This window comes from Callithrix jacchus, chromosome 3 (assembly GCF_049354715.1).
Source record: "Callithrix jacchus isolate 240 chromosome 3, calJac240_pri, whole genome shotgun sequence".
In the NCBI taxonomy this organism is placed as follows: Eukaryota; Metazoa; Chordata; class Mammalia; order Primates; family Cebidae; genus Callithrix; species Callithrix jacchus.
In genome coordinates this window covers 80,924,997-80,943,941 of record NC_133504.1, presented here as the reverse complement: position 1 = coordinate 80,943,941, position 18,945 = coordinate 80,924,997, and positions in this window count along the sequence as shown.

The following is an 18,945-nucleotide window of genomic DNA, read 5'->3' as shown; positions in this document are numbered from 1 at the left end:
GTAGAAAAGGATGGGATTTCTGTCTGCTTATTGAGTTAGTAAATATTATATTAGAAACAAATACTGAAAATTTCCATATTACAAGGAGGGTAAAATGCTCATTGTCTTCTTGAGAGGTCTACACAGAAATCCTAAGAATAATGGTAAATACTATAAAATTGAAGATGTTACAAACTATGTGATCTCTAGCATTGTTCTGTTTTTTAACACAATTATCCTGTGTGCATTGATCTTGCAACCTGAAATAGCAATAATATTTAAAAAGCCAAGCAATCATTATATTAAAATCTGAGATTGCTAAGATTGAGATGTGACGTTCTCTGGTCTATTATAATTGTAAATCACTCTTAATAAATTTTTATTACACTTATCTCTTTTACAGAAACCACATTTTTTCCCCTTCAGTTCCTTGGCTTGTGGTTAATTGGTGTTCAATTTTTATAGCTAAAAATAATAGTAAAATATTTTTTCTCTTTCATACACAAATAATTCTGAATATTGCTTAGAAACAGTATTCCAGATAATCAATTTTTGCCTCCTACAGTTGTTAATTGATTCAACAAATATTTATTGAACACAAATGAAGTCAAAATCTATTATGGCATCTATTAAAAACTGTTATTTGCTAACATCCACAGGACAAAAAGATAAAAAATAAATCCTTTTTTAAAAATTTTGCCCTGTTTATTGAGTTTTCTGACCTGGATTTTGTGTTTGTGTATGTAAACATATATGTATATACTTATTTATTAAGAGTGACCATTCACTAAATGAATTTGGAGTGATTATAATCTGAGAAATGCAGATTCCAAAATTGTGTTATATTCATTTGGAAACAACAAAAAACATAATACTAGATGTAGTTTTGGAGGAACTATATGCATTTTTAATACAAATTTTATATTAAAAAATATTTTGAGGTAGTTTACCTTTAGCACTTATTTAATAATTATTAAATGAATTTAATATATTTAAGTTTTATTGAGTATGCTATAAGTAATATAAACTGATAAAAAGTGATGGCCAGTATCTTGAGGAATTTCTGAGAATTATGTGTTTACATATGTGTATATGAGTGTTTGTAAGAGTGTTCACGAATATGTAAAAGTGCCTGCGTGTATGTGTGTGTGTGTGTGTGTGTGTGTAAGGATGTTGATAAGGAGTGACCCTGGATTAGTTATGTAACCCATTTGGTGAACGGACTACCTTTTATATGATAATTAATCTTCATATGGTGAATAATATCATACCAATATAATTAAATTATTAAGTAATTATGAGGAGAAAAATTGTTTTTTTTGTTTGAGATTTGAGGGTATAAAAAAACTCAGACTTTAAAAAAAATATTAAGTTGTTGCAGAAATGCTTAAAGTATCCGAGTTTCTTTTACTTATTTATTTTTTGTTTTCTTTGGCTCAGAGTAGATTGGTTTTCATCTCTTAAGAATATAATGGGAATGCTTTTCCTAAACACTTTTTGGCTGTTCTTCCTCACCTATAGCTTTATCAATTCGTTAAGAAAAATAAATCATTTTTAACCCTTCAGAAACACTGAACTGTTGATAAATTGTTGGTGATGGTTTAAGGAGAAAAAATTGAATATACCTGCAAAGACCAATACCCTCAGATCTTTCTACAAGCAGTGAATGAATAACGTGGATATGAAATATCACTGTAAAAATGATCAAAATGTTATTTTCATGGAAATCAATGTTTTTGAGACTCTGAATGCTTTTAGACTCCTATGTTAGAATACATATTTTTCTGAATATTCCTAGAATCCTTGTGTCAGCTTTTTTTAAAACCATCTTTCATCTTGCCCACGCAGTCACTTTTATTCAGAAAATAACTTCTTAGAAGGAATGAGGAGACCCTTAATCCTGAAATGAATTCCTTAATACCAGACAAGGTGAAAAAATACAAATTAGCAGAAGTTGACTAGTTGCGAATTATAGAAAATGTAGTTCTATATCATTACTCTGTGTTTCTGAGACTTTCTTTTACAAAAATAATCTATCATTTTAGAGGATATTTCTATAGAATCGTATCAAGCTTTTATTTCTTTGAAACATTTCCCTATTTTTTCTAGATAATAGAATTAAAAGCAAATATTTGTAGAATGTGACAAACAGTAAATAAATTTATGTGAAATTAAGTAAAATCGGTTGCTTGGAATCAAGCAACAAAAATAATTAGTCGATCTAATTTCAAATTTTTCAATTGGCATTGGTCTGTGGACTAATTGCTTGAAACAGACACATCTGCTGATAGTTTTATTCTTAAGAGGAATCTCATTTGCAATTATATATGATACTTTGAATCACATTAAACAAAGATATTAAAACATAATGCCATGTAAATGTCGGTTTGCTATTCTATCTCCTCCATACATACTTTTTTCCTAAGTGTAGTATAAATGCTCTGAACCTCACTAATCTAGACCACTTAAATGTAGGTCAAATCACATCTAGTGACACTAAAAAAAAAAAGTCCTTTTAATTTCCTTTAATTTTTGTGGTGGTGGGAAGTAAAATAAGTTACTATAACTCCTTACCTTTGGTTCCATGCTTGCTTTATTTCATTCATTTTTTTTTTCTTAAGTTCAGGTGCAATTTATATGGCAGTAAAAAATAAAATGCTAAAATAGAAACTCAAAGTATAGAAAAAAAGCAGAACACACAGTTCTAAGTGTTCTATTTGACACATTTTGCTAATTCCATAATAAATGTGAAACTTACAAAAGAAAAAAAGCAAAGAATGACAAAGAACATTTCATTACTAAAGTTCTAAAGTGTTAGGGAAATGGCTGCGCTTTAGTCAAGGAGTAGGCCAATGCAAACTTCCGGTGCAGCATGACTCAGTGGGTTTGGAACGCAGGTGTACAACTCTGCACATTATGTAACTACTTACATGGACACGCTTGGCTCGGGGCCATTATTGTCTGTAAAAAGTATAACTACCCTGCTGATGCTGTACATACGGCTGGCTTGCTTGCTCCCAGAGAGAGAACAAAGCCATGCAGAAACTTCTTAGGATTCCTCAAGTGTTCTTTCAACTGCCTGCCACTCGTCCACCCACTACCCTCAGTCCTCAGCTTGAGCTGGATCCTGACACTGGCATGACACCTGACCTGGTCGACAAGATACCTAGATAAGTGAGACTCTGATCCCTGTTGTTTTCAGGTCAATCACGTGGCCACAACATGGGTTGTGTTACCTGGTGGCAGCTGTGCTGTTCGAATGGGCCCCAGTGGAAACCTGGGTGGTGGTAGATGGGTCTCCTACAAGCATGGAGAAGGCACTGAAGCAGCTGGAAGCACGGAGCATAGAGAAGGAGCAAGGCTTTGACAGCAGAGTTGGATGGGCATTTGTGACTGTGCTGTGGGAAGTGCAAGCTCAGTCCCTAAGGAATCCCGAGGGGAGGTGTGAGAATTAAAGAAACAGTGTAGGCAGCATCCAGGAAACCCCTGCCCAATGAGATACTTCGTCTGTGGGATGAGGGATCAGATTGTACATCTTGTTCAAACTATGAGATAGAAAAGCTGGCTTCTATCATGACACTCCTCCGCTTCCTCAGTGGCTGCAAGTAGGAGGCTACAAAAAGGGTAAGGGGACCACACCCCTGACTGAGAGACTGTGGGCAGCCATAAGAACTGTGTGGAACAATGCTAGTGAAATACTAGAAGCTATCAATAGGTGGCAGTCATATACAGTCTTGTACTTCTATTTGAATAGGGAACTGGCCAAGGTGCCAGATTAGAAAAACTTGTCCCCACCAACATACATCAAGTGCCAGCACTGGTAGACACCAGCACAGATACATTCTGGGGGTGGACGTTCTACACAGCTTGGTAGCTGTCCCGTCTATCATGGACTTGATGGGCCACTTGACGATGAAATTGGAACAGTACCATTACGTGGCGGACTTGGCCAATGGATTTTTGCCCATTGACATTGTTCTAGAGGCCCAGAAAAAACTTGCCTTCATGGGTCGATGACATTGGACTTCCACAGTGTTGCCACAGGGTTATATGCATAGCCCCACCATATGTCATGGTCTCGTTGATGATACTATGTTAATTTCTGATTATCTTTCAGATTTAGAAATGGCAATGCTCCTCTTACCTGGGATTGGAATAGTACCGCTGAGAACACAAGTCCTACAGGAAGTTGACCTGAGTGCCTGTTTGAGCTGGCTGTGCAGGTGACCACAGATGATTTTGGCTGGGGTGTCTGGCAGTGCATGGAGCCCTTTAGAACACCAGTAGGTTTTTGGTCCCAACTTTGAAAAGCAGCTGAGCCCTGGTATTCCTGGACAGAGAAACAGCTAGCAGCTGTATATGCTGCCCTTCAGGTTCATGAAAGCATGACAAGACAGGCTACAGTTGTCATGCAGATGACTTACCCTATAGCGGGATGGGTGCATTTATGGATAAAGACCTCCAGGACTGGGACAACGCAGACATCCACTTCAGCAAAGTGGGACACCTACTTGGAGCACTGGAATACTGTGAATATGAGTCCCTTAGCAGCAGAGCTGCAACAGGTCTTGAGACCCATAGCCCTGATACAAGATAAGGCCATGGGGTCTGGGGCACCCCTAGATGCCAGGCCCTCACCATTTAAGGAAGGGTGTCCCCCTATTGCCAATGGTGTATGATACACAGATGGGTCTAGCCTCTGTACCTGGTACACGTGCAGTACTAGGTGCTATTGCTGCCTGGACCACTGTTGCAGTCCAATCTAGTACTGATACCGTATGACTTGAAACTGGATGTGGGCAAAGTAACCAATGGACTGAACTTAGAGCAGTGTAGATGGTGATCCATAAAGAGGTGACACCTATGGTAATCTGTACCAATAGCTGGTTGTCTACTGAGGCTTAACCTTGTGGTTAACTACTTGGAAAATACAGAAGTGACCAGTTGGTGACCAGTTGCTAACCAGTTCATGTGGGGCCAAGTCATGTGGCAAAACCTGGGGAAGGGAGAATGACCTTCCCCAACTAGGAATGGAGATGAATGATAACCTGTTGTTGCCTGGCTCAATGTCCCTGAAGGCAAGGGAACAGAAAACCTGGCTGTGGCCATGGACCCCCCAAAGCCTCCCACTGCTGACGGTTGGCCACTGCAGCTCTCTGGGGGGAGGGCCTACGGTATGACTTGCATGCCACTTCTTGGATGTTTGATACATGGCCCCCATCGTTGACTGTTTGTTCATAAGAGAACAGTCATGGAGAAAACCCTTCTCTGGGGAACATATGTACTGTCTGCATGGTCTATTATGAGCTCCCCTGTGGCTTTGGCATGGATACAAGAGCCAAAGGAACCATGGGGAGCTGAGAACATGTGGTACCATTGTCCAGCACAGATACCTTTGGCGGCTGCCTTGCTATCCAGAATAAAAGATCTGCCTGTATTTTGCCTGAGGAATGTGATTTACCTCTGTTCATACCTGTGCCTGCTCTGTCATTTCTACAGTAGGCTAACATGTTCCAATTGTACTGTGGACTGGGCCCACACCTAAACTGAGGTGACCGTTGTTTCCAGCAATTGGATCTCTGCACCACCCTTCCAGCTGCAACACAGACAGCTTGCCTTGACACATACATTCAGTGTCTGCAGAGAACTAGACATGGCTGGAGATCTGGGGTCCCACAGCCAATGCCTAGAATGCAATGTCGCAGCCATGGACAAAGTATGCTGCAAGACCCATGGTGTGCACAGCCCCTGGCTAGCCCATAGTGTGCATCATGGGTGGGACTGGCTAGTGAGGTAACATGTCATACCACTGGTCCATGTGCTGTGATGCATAGAACAACACTGAGGTAACACCACTGTGGGATGGGTACTCATCCGAGCATGTGCAAACATAACACACATTACCACACAAGATTTGGTGGAACAAGAGCCCCACCAAGGTAAGGCCCTGATGGACTTTGTGCCCCCTGGGAGTTTATGGGTCTGTGGGGACACAGGGTGGCCTTACCTAGCAGCAAACTGGACTGGATGTTGTACCTGCCACTGTTCTCCCCACATTGCCAACACCCGTAAAACTGGGAAGTGCTAGACTATCGGTTTTTGCAAGTGCAAAAAGCCCCCTGGTGGTTCTAGCCCTTGAAAAGAACTAACCCTAGAGCGGGTGTCCTAACTGTAGAAACACAAGTTACTGCTCTTGCAGAGCACACCTCTCTGGCTCTGAATTACACCTGAGTAGCCCTCATCGTGTTCATGGATGAGGTTGATCAGATGAAAAATGTGGTACTGCAAGACTGAATGGCCTTACACATAGTAACTGCTGCCCAAGGAAGGACCTGTGCCCTTTTAGGAACACAATGCTGCACCTTTACCCCTGACAACAGGCAGAATGTAATAGCAGCCCTGCAAGGGGTCTCACAAGAAATTAAGGTGGTCAAGAGCTTTACTGATGACCGCTTGCAGAGACGGTGACCATCTCTAAGTTCTGGCCTACGTTGGGCCCTAATAGTCATAAGTAGCATCGCTAGGATGCTAGTAGTGATCTGTTGCTCTTTGTACTGGTGTTGTGGGTTATAGATTCAGGGCTTTGCACTATGGACACATGTCCTTGCCAAATAGATGCCCTTGACTAGGGGTGGAGTGTAAGGGAAATGACTGCACTTAGTCAGGAGTTGGCCAAGGCAGCCTTCCAGTACAGCATGCCTCAGGTGATTTGGAACACAGGCACCCAACTCTCCACATTATGCAACCATGCCACGTGAGGTGCATTAGGTACCCACTCACATGAGCTCATGCTTGGCTCAGAGCCACTATTGTCCATAAAAGGTATAACTCTTACGCTGATGCTGTACATATGGCTGGCTTGCTTGTGCCCAGAGAGAAAATAAAGCCATGTCACTCCCTACGATCACTTGAGTGTTCATTCGGCTGCCTGCCACTTGTCTACCCACTACCCTCAGTCCTCAGCTTAAACTGGAACCTGACACTTGGAGTGACACCCAGTCTTTATTTCCAGACAGATACCCCTATATTCTAATCTGGGTTGTTGGTTTTTGTTGTTGTTGTTATATCTCTCACCAGAGATTAATTATAACTAATCGGGAACTTGCTAAATGGAATTAGATATTATGTTATCTTGGGTGACTAACTTCTTTCACTCATTTATCTGTTGCATTTACCAGCACATATTTTTAATTGCTGAGCAGCATCTCATTGTATAAGTACATTACAATTTGTTTGTCTGTAACCACTACCCTGTTTATGAACATTTGGGTTGTTTTCAAGTTGAGTAAAACTGCTGAATCTCAGAATAGCAATAAGTTTATTTTAAGAAAATGCCAAATTGTCTACCATAGAAGCTGTATCAATTTAGCTTCCACGACAATCACCTAGGTAATGGGCAGGAAAATTTCATTAGAAAAAGAAAAAAGTAAAAGTAGATTAAGACAAAATAAGATGTAAATAGCTAGGTATCAAAAAGGAATGTCTTCCCTTACTGAATTATCTTTGCCAAATGATAGTTCCAGTGGGCAATAGAAAAGTAGGGCGAGAAAATAAAGTAAGACTTCAAATGAAAGGCTAGGGAGTGCAATGAATTTGGTGAGATTCCAAAGGCTAAATAATCCTTGCCTTTTAAATTCATCATATAACCACTCACAACCTTAATTTTCTTTTCTCTGGAAAGGATAAGATATGTATGCCCTTTGGTTTCAAGGTAGCAGATAATTGGAGAACTGAATTGCAACAATTTCACAAGTTTGAATAATTAAAGGGACTTTAAAGGACTCACAGTTTGCACTCCTGTAAGGCCTTACTGTAATTAATACCAAAGAGCTGGAGAAAGTGCAGGCAAGCATGGGGACCCAAAAGACTTCCAGTGGCTGCTCCCTCTGCTTCTTTCTTAGTGGTCTAGGATGCACTAATTTGGGGGACTGCAAATCCTCTGTAAAGAATCTTGGGTTCAGGGTAACATGGGAGAAACTTCCTATCAAGGTGTTTTAGGCCCCATTGGTCAGGTAGCCAAATCAGGCTCAGTTACATCAGGCGTAAGACACCAATGTACATAACCCTAATCCAGCAGGTCCAGGACACCCCAGCAATTTTTAAATATTAAAATGTTCAAAAGTTTATTACTTTATATTTATCCATATAGTTTTTTTTTTCTTTTTGGACAGGATCTTACTGTGTTGCCCAGGCTGATGTGCAGTAGGGTGGCATGATTACTGCTCATTGCAGCCTCAATCTCCCAGGCTCAAGCCATCCTTCTGCCTCAGCCTTCAGAGTAGCTGTGACTCCATGCAGGTACCACCATGCCTGGCTAAAATTTTGTGTGTGTGTTTTATGGAGACAGGTTTTCAATCTGTTGCTCAGTCTGGTCTTGAACTGCTGGCCTCAAACTATCCACCTGCCTTGGCCTTCCAAAATGCTGGGATTACAGGTATAAGCCACCATGCCCAGCCTGGCCTTATCTTAACCAAGTGAATTTGAGGTATCCGTAGAGATAAGCATAGAGCAGACTTAGTCCAGCAATAAGGTAACTATATCTTATACATCATTAGTAAGAGCAATGAAAGGAAGCTAAAAAACCATTATGAGCAAATTTTCTATGCCTTTTATTTCCTCCAGTGTTTTAAACTATTTTTATTATTTTAAATTGTATTTTAAGTTTGGTGGTATATGTGCAGGTTTGTTACATAGGTGAACTCATTTCATGGAAATTTGTGGTACAGATTACTTATCACCTAGTTATTGAGCCTAGTACCCATCAGTTATTTTTCCTAATCCTGTACCTCCTCCCAACCTCCGCCCTCAGGCAGACCCCAGTGTGTGTTGTTCCATTCTATTGTCCATGAGTTTTAATCATTTAGCTCCCACTTACAAGTGAGTACATGTGGTCTTATGTGTTCCATTTCTGCATTAGGCATGGATGGCCTCCAATGCCATCCATATCTCTGCAAAGGATATGATCTGGTTCTTTATCCTTAATAAATGATTAAAGTTAGGCTGGACTCCAGAGATGGAGGTTGTAGTGAGCTATGTTCGCACCACTGCACTCCAGCCTGGACAACAAAACTAGACTTCAAAAAGAAATTTTTAAAAATGGTTAATATTTAAGAAGTCACTGATATTATTTTTATATTCAGGAGTCACTTTGTTCTAAAATTAAACTTTTTAAAACTTTTATTAAAATTTAAGCTATTTTAAATATATTTCAGTTTCATTTATGTCATTGAAATGTGTTTCTCTTTGGGGTTTCTCCAACTTGCTCTTTTCGGGTGAATATAAAAGGCAATTAAAATTAGGGCCATGTTGAAATGTATTCTGTTTCTCCCTCTTCTGTTTCACTTAACTCTGATAGGCTTCCATTCCCTCTAGGAAAAACTTCTCCATGTTTCCACTATATATTAAATACATTACATAGAGTATAAATTTAATATCGCATATATTACATACCTCTTCGCTTCAAACTTATGGGAATTGGTGCTTAGTTTTACTAAGTCAATCATTAGGATGACTTCTCCTTAAAAATAAAATAATCTTTTCTTAACAAAACCTCAAGTAATATCAGTACCCTGTGGGTGGCTTACTCTAGTCAATACTCTCTTTACTCTTAATTATTTCAGGCCAACGCCTTGACCTGATTAAAGCTCAGCTTGATTCTGAGGATCAATAGTAGCACTGTATAACGTTGTCACCAGCTCTTCTTTCAGGTATACAGTCAAGGCCAAAAAGTCACAAACACTGTAGAAACAATGATTAATTTATTTAAAGAATAAATATAAAAATAAACAAACATTACAATTGTAAATTGATAAATTTTTTAGTAAACCACCAAATAATAATAGAATAATCTTGCTTTTGACATGTTCTACTTTAGAAATAGTTTTGATATATTAAAGTATTACATAATACACTTCAACTGTATACCTTATAGAGAAGGATCAAGCATTTGAATGAGATAAAAGAATGAATTGCATGCATATTCTTGCATTTCTAGTTAGATTTCTATTTTGAAGATAATTGCATATATACTAGTTTCCAACATGAAACTGTAAAGCCAAAGCATACATATATTTTTCTGTTACATGTTTTAAATATCTCAATACAAAAAATTAAATTTAGTTTAATAGTACTCAGCTGTTGCTTTAAAACCTTAAGTTTGCTGAACTTGCATCACTTTAGGCAGCTGTAATCCATACTCCAAAGTTATTCATCTATTTTTCCCTTTCATGTAACCCTAAACTGTAAAACTTCAAATTTCATCCTTGTGCAGTAATTTTGTCTTAACCATTGTGGAAGATAGTGTGGCAATTCCTCAAAGACCTGAAGAGAGAAACAATTATTCCACCCAGCAACCTTATTACTGGGTATATGCCCAAATAAATAGAAATTGTTCTATTATAAAGACTCATGCACATGGATGTTCACTGCAGCACTATTCACAATAGCAAAGACATAAAATCAACCTAAATGTACATCAATGATAGACAGGATAAAATATCATAGTACATACACAGCATGCAATACTATGCAGCCATAAAAAAGAACAAGATGATGTCCTCTGCAGGGAAATAGATGAAACTAGAGGCCATTATCCTTAACAAACTAATGCAATAACAGAAAACCAAATACTGCATGTTCTTACTTATAAGGGGAGCTAAATGGTGATAACACATGGACACAGAGAGGGAAACAACACACACTGGGGCCTATTGGAGCATGGAGGGTGAGATGAGGGAGAGGATCAGGAAAAATAACAAATGGGTACTAGGCTTAATACCTGGGTGATAAAATAATTTGCACTACAAATCTTCATGAAACAAATTTACCGATGTAACAAACCTGAACATGTATACTTGAACTTAAAAGTTAAAAGCAAGATGTCTCCATAGGAACTTTAAGTATTTTATCTCAATAGGAACTTTAAGTCCTTTTGTCTCATTTAATAGTAGCATGGATCAACTCTATTACAAGAATAAGGGAAATAAAGAAAGTACAAGAGAATTATGTCATGATATATTGAAGAATGTGGTCCAGAGATTTAGCAGTCTCTGAGTATCTAAAGAAAACATGAGGTTCTCATTGATACACTCTGTAGTAGTTACTCACATTTAAAATTCTAGACTGTATTTCTCTTTAAAGATAATTTCCTTATATAAAAACATTTTATACAGTTATACTTTCTTCTTGATGGCTAAATTTGTTCATGTGTGTGTGTGTGTGTATATACAATATTTTTCTTGATGATACAGAATACATGAATTTTAAGCCATTTAATGCATAAATCAATTATGAACCACCATGTTTTAAAATTGCACATATATTTAAATAACATATTAAATATTTAATATGCAAGTGTAATTGTTAATCATTTATAATGCAAACAACAAAGATTCTGGATTTTGTCTAAAAAGTCAGATTAGAAATTATAATACAATTAAGAAGTCACCAATTCAATATTATTAATTTATATTATAATTATTTTCTGTAATAACATATATGTAACATGTAATTGTCAACTGTCTCCTTTCATCATGTCTCTAATGTGATGAAAAATGAGAACACATGGACACAGAAAGGGGAGTACTAAACACTGGGGTCTATTGGGGGGAAAGGGGAGGGCCAGTGGGAGGGGGAGGTGGGGAGGGATAGCCTGGGGAGAAATGCCAAATGTGGGTGAAGGGGAAAAGGAAAGCAAAGCACACTGCCATGTGTGTTCCTACGCAGCTGTCTTGCATGCTCTGCTCATGTACCCCAAAACCTAAAATCCAATAAAAAATTAAAAAAAAAATAATAGTTGTCATTTTGCTATTCTATAAATTGAAGAGTAATCAATTTGTAAATGACTAAACACCAGTACAAAATTTATATTTTTAAAAAAGTGGTTAGAGAGTTGGAAAAAATATATGAAATATTTATTTATTTTCAAAAGTAGTTTAAAAAGCAGAACCATTCAGGACATAGGCATAGGCAAGGACTTCATAACTAAAACACCAATTTTAAAATTAAAGCTGTAAATATTGCTGATTTTGCACAAAACTAATTTTTAATATAGCATTTGTTTTAAAGGAAACAAAGATTCTAAAATGGCATGGGTTCTATTGTCTCAACAAAAAATATACATTACAATAAATTTAAAGTAAAACAATCTACTCTGAAACCAAAGAGTTTTAACTGTGGAAAAGAGAAAGTGTGTTTTTTGTGTGAATCCTTGCTTCTGTCCTTCCTCAAACCCTCTTCAGCATAGGCTCTCACTTTCTCAGTCCTGAATTCACCCTCATGAAGGTAGAGGACATTCAAGGTCCAAAAAGGTGGGTTGTTAAATTAGTTTTACTGCCCTAGCACGTATGGAGCTTGGAGTGTCCGGATACCTGAGTGCCAAGATGATACTACCCTCCCTTCTCAGTCCCAGGTGAACTGGTCCAGTCCTAGGACCCTGCGATGGTCTGTGCCTTTGTTTCCTGATAGCAGTTCTCTCTCTTTTGTCTCTATTTTCTTGGTTCCAGTCTTGAGGCTTTGCCCTTACTCGTATCTTCTTATTGTAAAAAGGAATAAATAAATCTCAACTTAAAAGGACATTAATAAGTGATTGTTCTACACTATAATCCCAGGAAAATGCTTTTGTTATGTGATTTCTTCAAACGGAAAAATGTCACTTTCACAAAACCAAGAACATGTATTAGACCAAAGTCTATTTTGTAATATTTTACTTTATTGTTTTTTTATATTCTTTCATCAGATATTTGATTGCAGAGCAGAACATCCTAAGAATATATTTAAAAAATTATTACTCTCCAGCTTGTGAGGACTGATAATTAGTGAAACTGTTGACATTTATTGCCATGTGCTTTTTGAAGCTACTTAACTAATAAACAGAAAATGCTTAATTTTGAAATGTTGTTAGTTTTTCAACTTCCTTGTAAAATTATATCAATGATTATCTTTAATAAATCTAGTAATTTTTATTTATATTACTGCAAATCTGACTTTAAAAAAATTCTCTTTTATTGAATATCTCAATAGTCTGTCTGAATGACAGTAGAAATGTATTACAAATAATGCAGTGTAGTCTGTGTAGCTTAAAGCTGAAATTATAAAGATTTTTTTTTTTTAAGTAAGAGATACAACATAGCAATAAAATAGAGCAAAATCAGGCAGGAGTGGGGGATGGCTTCAATGTCTATAGCTGACCACTAGAAAATAGGAATACAAAGATCCTATTTAAATTAAAATGACATTTAACCTCTTTCAGATTATGAAATTTCAAGCATAAGGAAATTAAACTTCCCCAATTGCATAAAATTGTGTTAGCAAAATGTAAAGTCAGTTACAGGTGAGACATATGTGTAAATATTAAAGGAAACAATCTTAGTAATAATTAAATTTTCTTAAAATGATATCGATGTGTAATGTTTCTTTTTACAATTGTATATTTCAAGTATTTATTATGTGATTAATAATAGCTTTTACTTTATTAATTTTGGAGCTCTGTTATTTGATACATACATTTATTTAGCTATAAAATTAATTATAAAAATAAGGGTTTGGAAAACAGATTGAATTACTAGCAACACTCTTTTAAATCTCTGATATTTTAAAATATAACATATTATCAAGGTTATACACTTGGGTAAGCATCACATGAACAGTTAAATTGGAAACAAACAAACAAAAAAAAACTTTACAAAGATTTAAACTGGTGACCTGTATTGCAAGAAACAGATTTTGGCATATGAGTGGTACACAGGTGAAAAAAATGCCAGAGATTTCTGATGATACTTGAAATGCTGTGTTACAGAAGATTTATTTCATTTTGCTAATTATTTAATTTGTTACAATATTGCTTTAAAATTATTCCTTGGTATCCAGAATGCATAAATTATGCATTGGTAACTTTATTCACAGGGACTAAGTAGCAGAAAATAGCCTCATTTAATACGGTGTAACTATTTATTTATGCCTGGGATATTGATATATTTTGTCACTTGTTTGCTCAAGTGATGCATATTGGAATATAGTCAGGATTTGGATACTTCTTGAGGGAAATGTATCACTCTTATGACAAAATAGCATAATTTTATGATTAAGAACAAAAGATGTACTTTTTAAGAAGTAATTACTTGTAAGTGGTTCAAGTAATAAAAAGCAAACCTGTTTTCATTACTAAATGATTTTACTTTTTACTTACAAGAAAGTTATTTGGCCTGTCACACTGGCTCCTCCCTTTAATCCTAAGAGTTTTGGAGGCTGAGGCAGAAAGATTGTTTGAGCACAGGAGTTTGAGATGCCTGGGAACCATTGTAAGACCTCATCTCTACTAAAAATTAAAAAAAAAAAAAATAGCTGGGAGTTGTGACAGTGTCTGGGGGCGGAGGTGGGAGGACTGCTTGAGCTCAGGACTTAGAGTCTACAGTGAGCTATGATCAATCACACCTCTGCACTCCAGCCTGGGCAACACAGTGAGACACTGTCTTAAAAAACAAAAAAGAAAATGACTAAATTCTGCCTCAATATATTAATGAAGTAACAATAAAGAAAATTAACTGAGGACTGAATTAGGAAGACATTTGTCACTGACTCTCAAACTGTAACATTTAATCTCCTGGCATGTTCATTGATTTAAGCTTCTAATGGTAGCGCTGGAAGTAGTCTGTATTTAGAAATACAGTACTTAATACAAATATATGTAAAAAATAAAGATATTTAAACATTTGCTGCCGTTTTCAGTGACAAATAACTGTGAACTAACAAGATAAATAATGACAAGAAATGAGAGCTAATGGTTGTAAAGGAACCATTTATTCACAACCAGCTCTCTCCTTGATCCATATTTACTTGCTCTGCTAAAGGATTGCAAACATTACTCCTCTCACGGATAAGAAACTGTTATTAATTTCAAATAGCATCTTTTATTCCTCAACATCTTCTAAATGATACAAAATCAGCAGATTATATGAGCCCACACATATTAAGAGCTCTGTGGATGCAAATGCTAGAGAAACATGCTATTTTGTGAACTATATTATCTGTAGATAGGTTTTATATTTTGTTCATCTATCTATCCCTGTTTCAAGCTACAGTCTTGCCACATAATACTAATGTAACATATATTGGTTTAAGTGCATCTAGTTCAATTAAGTATAAAGCAAATAAATCAAGGTGAATAGGAAATGCTAAGAACTGTTTACATAGAAGTATATTCTCCATAGGAGTATTAAAGGAGAATACTGAAGTAGAATACAATATAAAAGAAAATATCTATTATGAGAGCCCATGTTATAGATTCTTAAAACAACAACAGCAACAAAAAAATTAAGTCCGCTATTGGCTTGGACAAATTTGCTAAATGGATAAATTACCAAACTGAAGCTAACTTAAGACAAGAAGGAAAATTATTTCTCGAAAATGCATAAGATAATTTAAACTACCCTGAAGGCTGTTTTCCAGGGTATTTTTCTGTAAAGAAATTAATGTAGCTACAATGTAAGATTTTCTTTGTGTGTTATACAAGAGTAAAAGGGCAGCAATAAATACCCTGTCAGAAATTTTTTAATAATTGTTATCATGTAAATAAAATTGCATTGCAAATTAAAAAAACAAAAAAAACAATTGGCCTTGGCCTTCTCATACCCAATTTAGGAATAAGGCTATTTTATATATCATGTACTAGTGAAATTAAATACCAAATATTTAAAAGTCATATCAACCAAGTTATACTGCTAAATTCCCTGAATATATTTTTAATTAGCAAAATAAATTGTTGAGTTGAATAATTAACAAACTTTGAGTAGTAAAGATAAATGTTTTCAAAGCAATGCTTTACAAAAAACGAGGGCATAAACTAGAATATATCTGGAATTATGTGTTTAGTGTGGGTAAATTTAAAATATCATTTCATTTAAACATAGAAACAATTAATACTCATTAATGTAAACAAAAAGCACAAAGTGAAAATGCAAATAATCTCAAATTATAGCATAAAGTACTTCAAATATTGTAAAAGTAATTGCTTACTTAAAAATATATGTCAATGATCAATAAAGACAAATTTTAATATTTACACTTTATACTTATAATATATATTTCCATAGGTTATGGCGGAACAACTTGTTGCATGAGTAAGTTCTTTAGTGGTGATTTGTGAGATTTTGGTGCACCCATCACCTAGCAGGATACACTGCACCCAATTTGTAGTATTTTATCCCTCACCTCACCCCCTTCACACCCTTTTCCCCTGACTGTCCAAAATCCACTGTGTCATTCTTATGCTGTTAAGTCCTCATAGCTTAGCTCCCACTTATGAGTGAGAACATATAATATTTGGTTTTCCATTTCTGAGTTACTTCACTTAGAATAATAGTCTCCAATCTCATCCAGGTTTCTGCAAATGCCACTAGTTCATTCCTTTTTATGACTGAGTAGTATTCCATATGTGTGTCGATATGTGTGTGTCTGTGTGTGTGTGTGTCTGTATACATTATATATACACATTGTGTGTGTGTGTTTATCACAGTTGCTTTATCCACTCATTGATGGATGAACATTTGGGTTGGTTCCACATTTTTGCAATTGTGAATTGTGATGTTATAAAGATGCATGTGCAGCTGGGCACAGTGGCTCATGTCTGCAATCCCAGCACTGTAGGAGGCCGAAGCAAGAGATCACCTGAGGTCAGGAGTTTGAGATCAGCCTGGTCAACAGAGTTAAACCTCATCTCTACTAAAAATATATATTAAAAAAAAAAAGCTTGGCATGGTGGCATGTGTCTGTGATCCCAGCTACTTGGGAGGCTGAGGCAGGAGAATTACTTGAGCCCAGGAGGCAGAGGTTGCAATGAGCCAAGATTTCACCATTGGACTCCAGCCTAGGCAACAAGAGCAAAATTCAAAAACAAAATAAAAGCATGTGCAAGTATCATTTTCTACAATGACTTATTTTCTTATGGGCAGATACACAGTAGAAGTAGTGGGATTGTTAGAGCAAATGGTAATTCTACTTTTAGTTCTTTAAGGAATCTCCACACAGGTTTCCATAGTGTTTGTAGTAGTTTATATTCCCACCAGTGGTATAGAAGTGTTCCCTGTTCACAGCATCCATTCCAACATCTATTATTTTTTAGTTTTTTGATTATGGCCATTCTTGCAGGAGTAAGGTGGTATCACATTGTGGTTTTGATTTGCATTTCCCTGGTCATTGGTGATGTTGAGCATATTTTCATGTGTTTGGTAGCCATTTGTTTATCTTCTTTTGAGAATGTTCTATTCATGCCCTTAGCCTACTATTTGATGGGATTTTTTTTTCTTCCTAATTGGTTTGAGTTTGTTTTAGATTCTGGATAGTCATCCTTTGTCAGATGTATAGATTGTGGAGACTTTCTCCCACTCTCTGGATTGTCTGTTACTCAGCTGACTGTTCCTTTTGCCATGCAAAATCTCTTTAGTTTAATTAAGTTCCATCTATTTATCTTTGTTTTTATTGCATTTATTTTTGGGTTCTTGGTGATGCAATCCTTGTCTAAGCCAATGACAAGAAGTGTTTATCCAGTGTTATCTTTTAGGATTTTTATAGTGTGAGGTCTTAGATTTAAGTCCTTGATCCATCTTGAGTTGATTTTTATTTAAAGTGAAAGACGAGGATCTAGTTTTATTCTCCAACATATAAATTGCCATTTATCCCAGTGTCAATTGTTGAATAAGGTATCCTTTACCCACTTTATGTTTTTGTTTGCCTTGTTAAGGATCAGTTGGCTGTAAATATTTGGGTTTGTTTATGGGATTTCTATTCTTCTCAATTGGTGTACGTGTCTGTTTTTATACCAGTATCATGCTGTTTTGGTGACTACAGCCTTAAGATATAGTTTGAAATCAGGTAATGTGATGCCTACAGATTAAGAATTAGATGTTTAATCTCATTCTTTCCACTAAAACAAATAAATAAATAAAATAGCAAAAGCACTTGCATTGTGTCCATTTAAGGGACATCCTTCTACTGTTTTTATGAAATACACAAATTATGTAGTTATTGTTGGGGTTTGTGTCATTTTCTCAAACCTGTAATTTTGATATGCACATTATTTTTATTTTTATTTTTCTTCTACTATAAGTTTTGTTCATGCTTTTCTTGTCATCATTTCTTAATGTAGTTTTCCTTTACACAGTGCTTTTACATATCAGACACTTCTTTAAGTGCTTGATAAATATTAAGTCATTTAGTCCTTAAATCATCCCAAAAGAAATTGGGCATTACTATTTATAGATGATAAAATTGGGGCACAGATAGGTAAATAAATTTGTTTCAGTTCGCTTAGCAAATATGTGGCAGAGCTGTGGTTTGGGTTTGAATGTCTGGCTCTAGATTCCAAATTCTTCAAAGAAAACACTTTTGGTAGAAATGTAATTGCTATGAAACTCTTTAAGGTGTGTGTTCTGGAAATATTGATAGCCAATTTGAAAATACACATCCATAAAGTGGCATATTGTGATGTCATTATAAAGAGGTCTGTAGATACAAACCTCAAATTAATCTCCTGTTATAAGGTTAATAAAAAAGCATGGGATTTAGAATAATCTACTGCAGTATCTATTTCTAGATGCTTAACTTTCTTGTATGTTTTGAATTCATGTTTTCACATCAAAATGATGCTGAATTGAAATCAGTGACTTGTATTTTCTGAGAACATTTTCCTTTTTTGTGATACATTTTCATGTAAAATGAAAAAATATAAAAGTATTATATTGAAATAAAAGTATCTGTAGAGATAATTTTTGAATAACTTTTATTCTGATGATACCTAAACTTTCCACTTAACTTGGCATACTTTCTATGTTTTCAAAAAATATTTTATAATTTTCTCTCCATTTTATGTTTTTATTATATATCTCATGCCATTCTTATCAAATATCTTTATGTCTTTATTATATACTTTTACACTATTTTAAATGCATTATTTCCCCATTCCTATTGCTAACT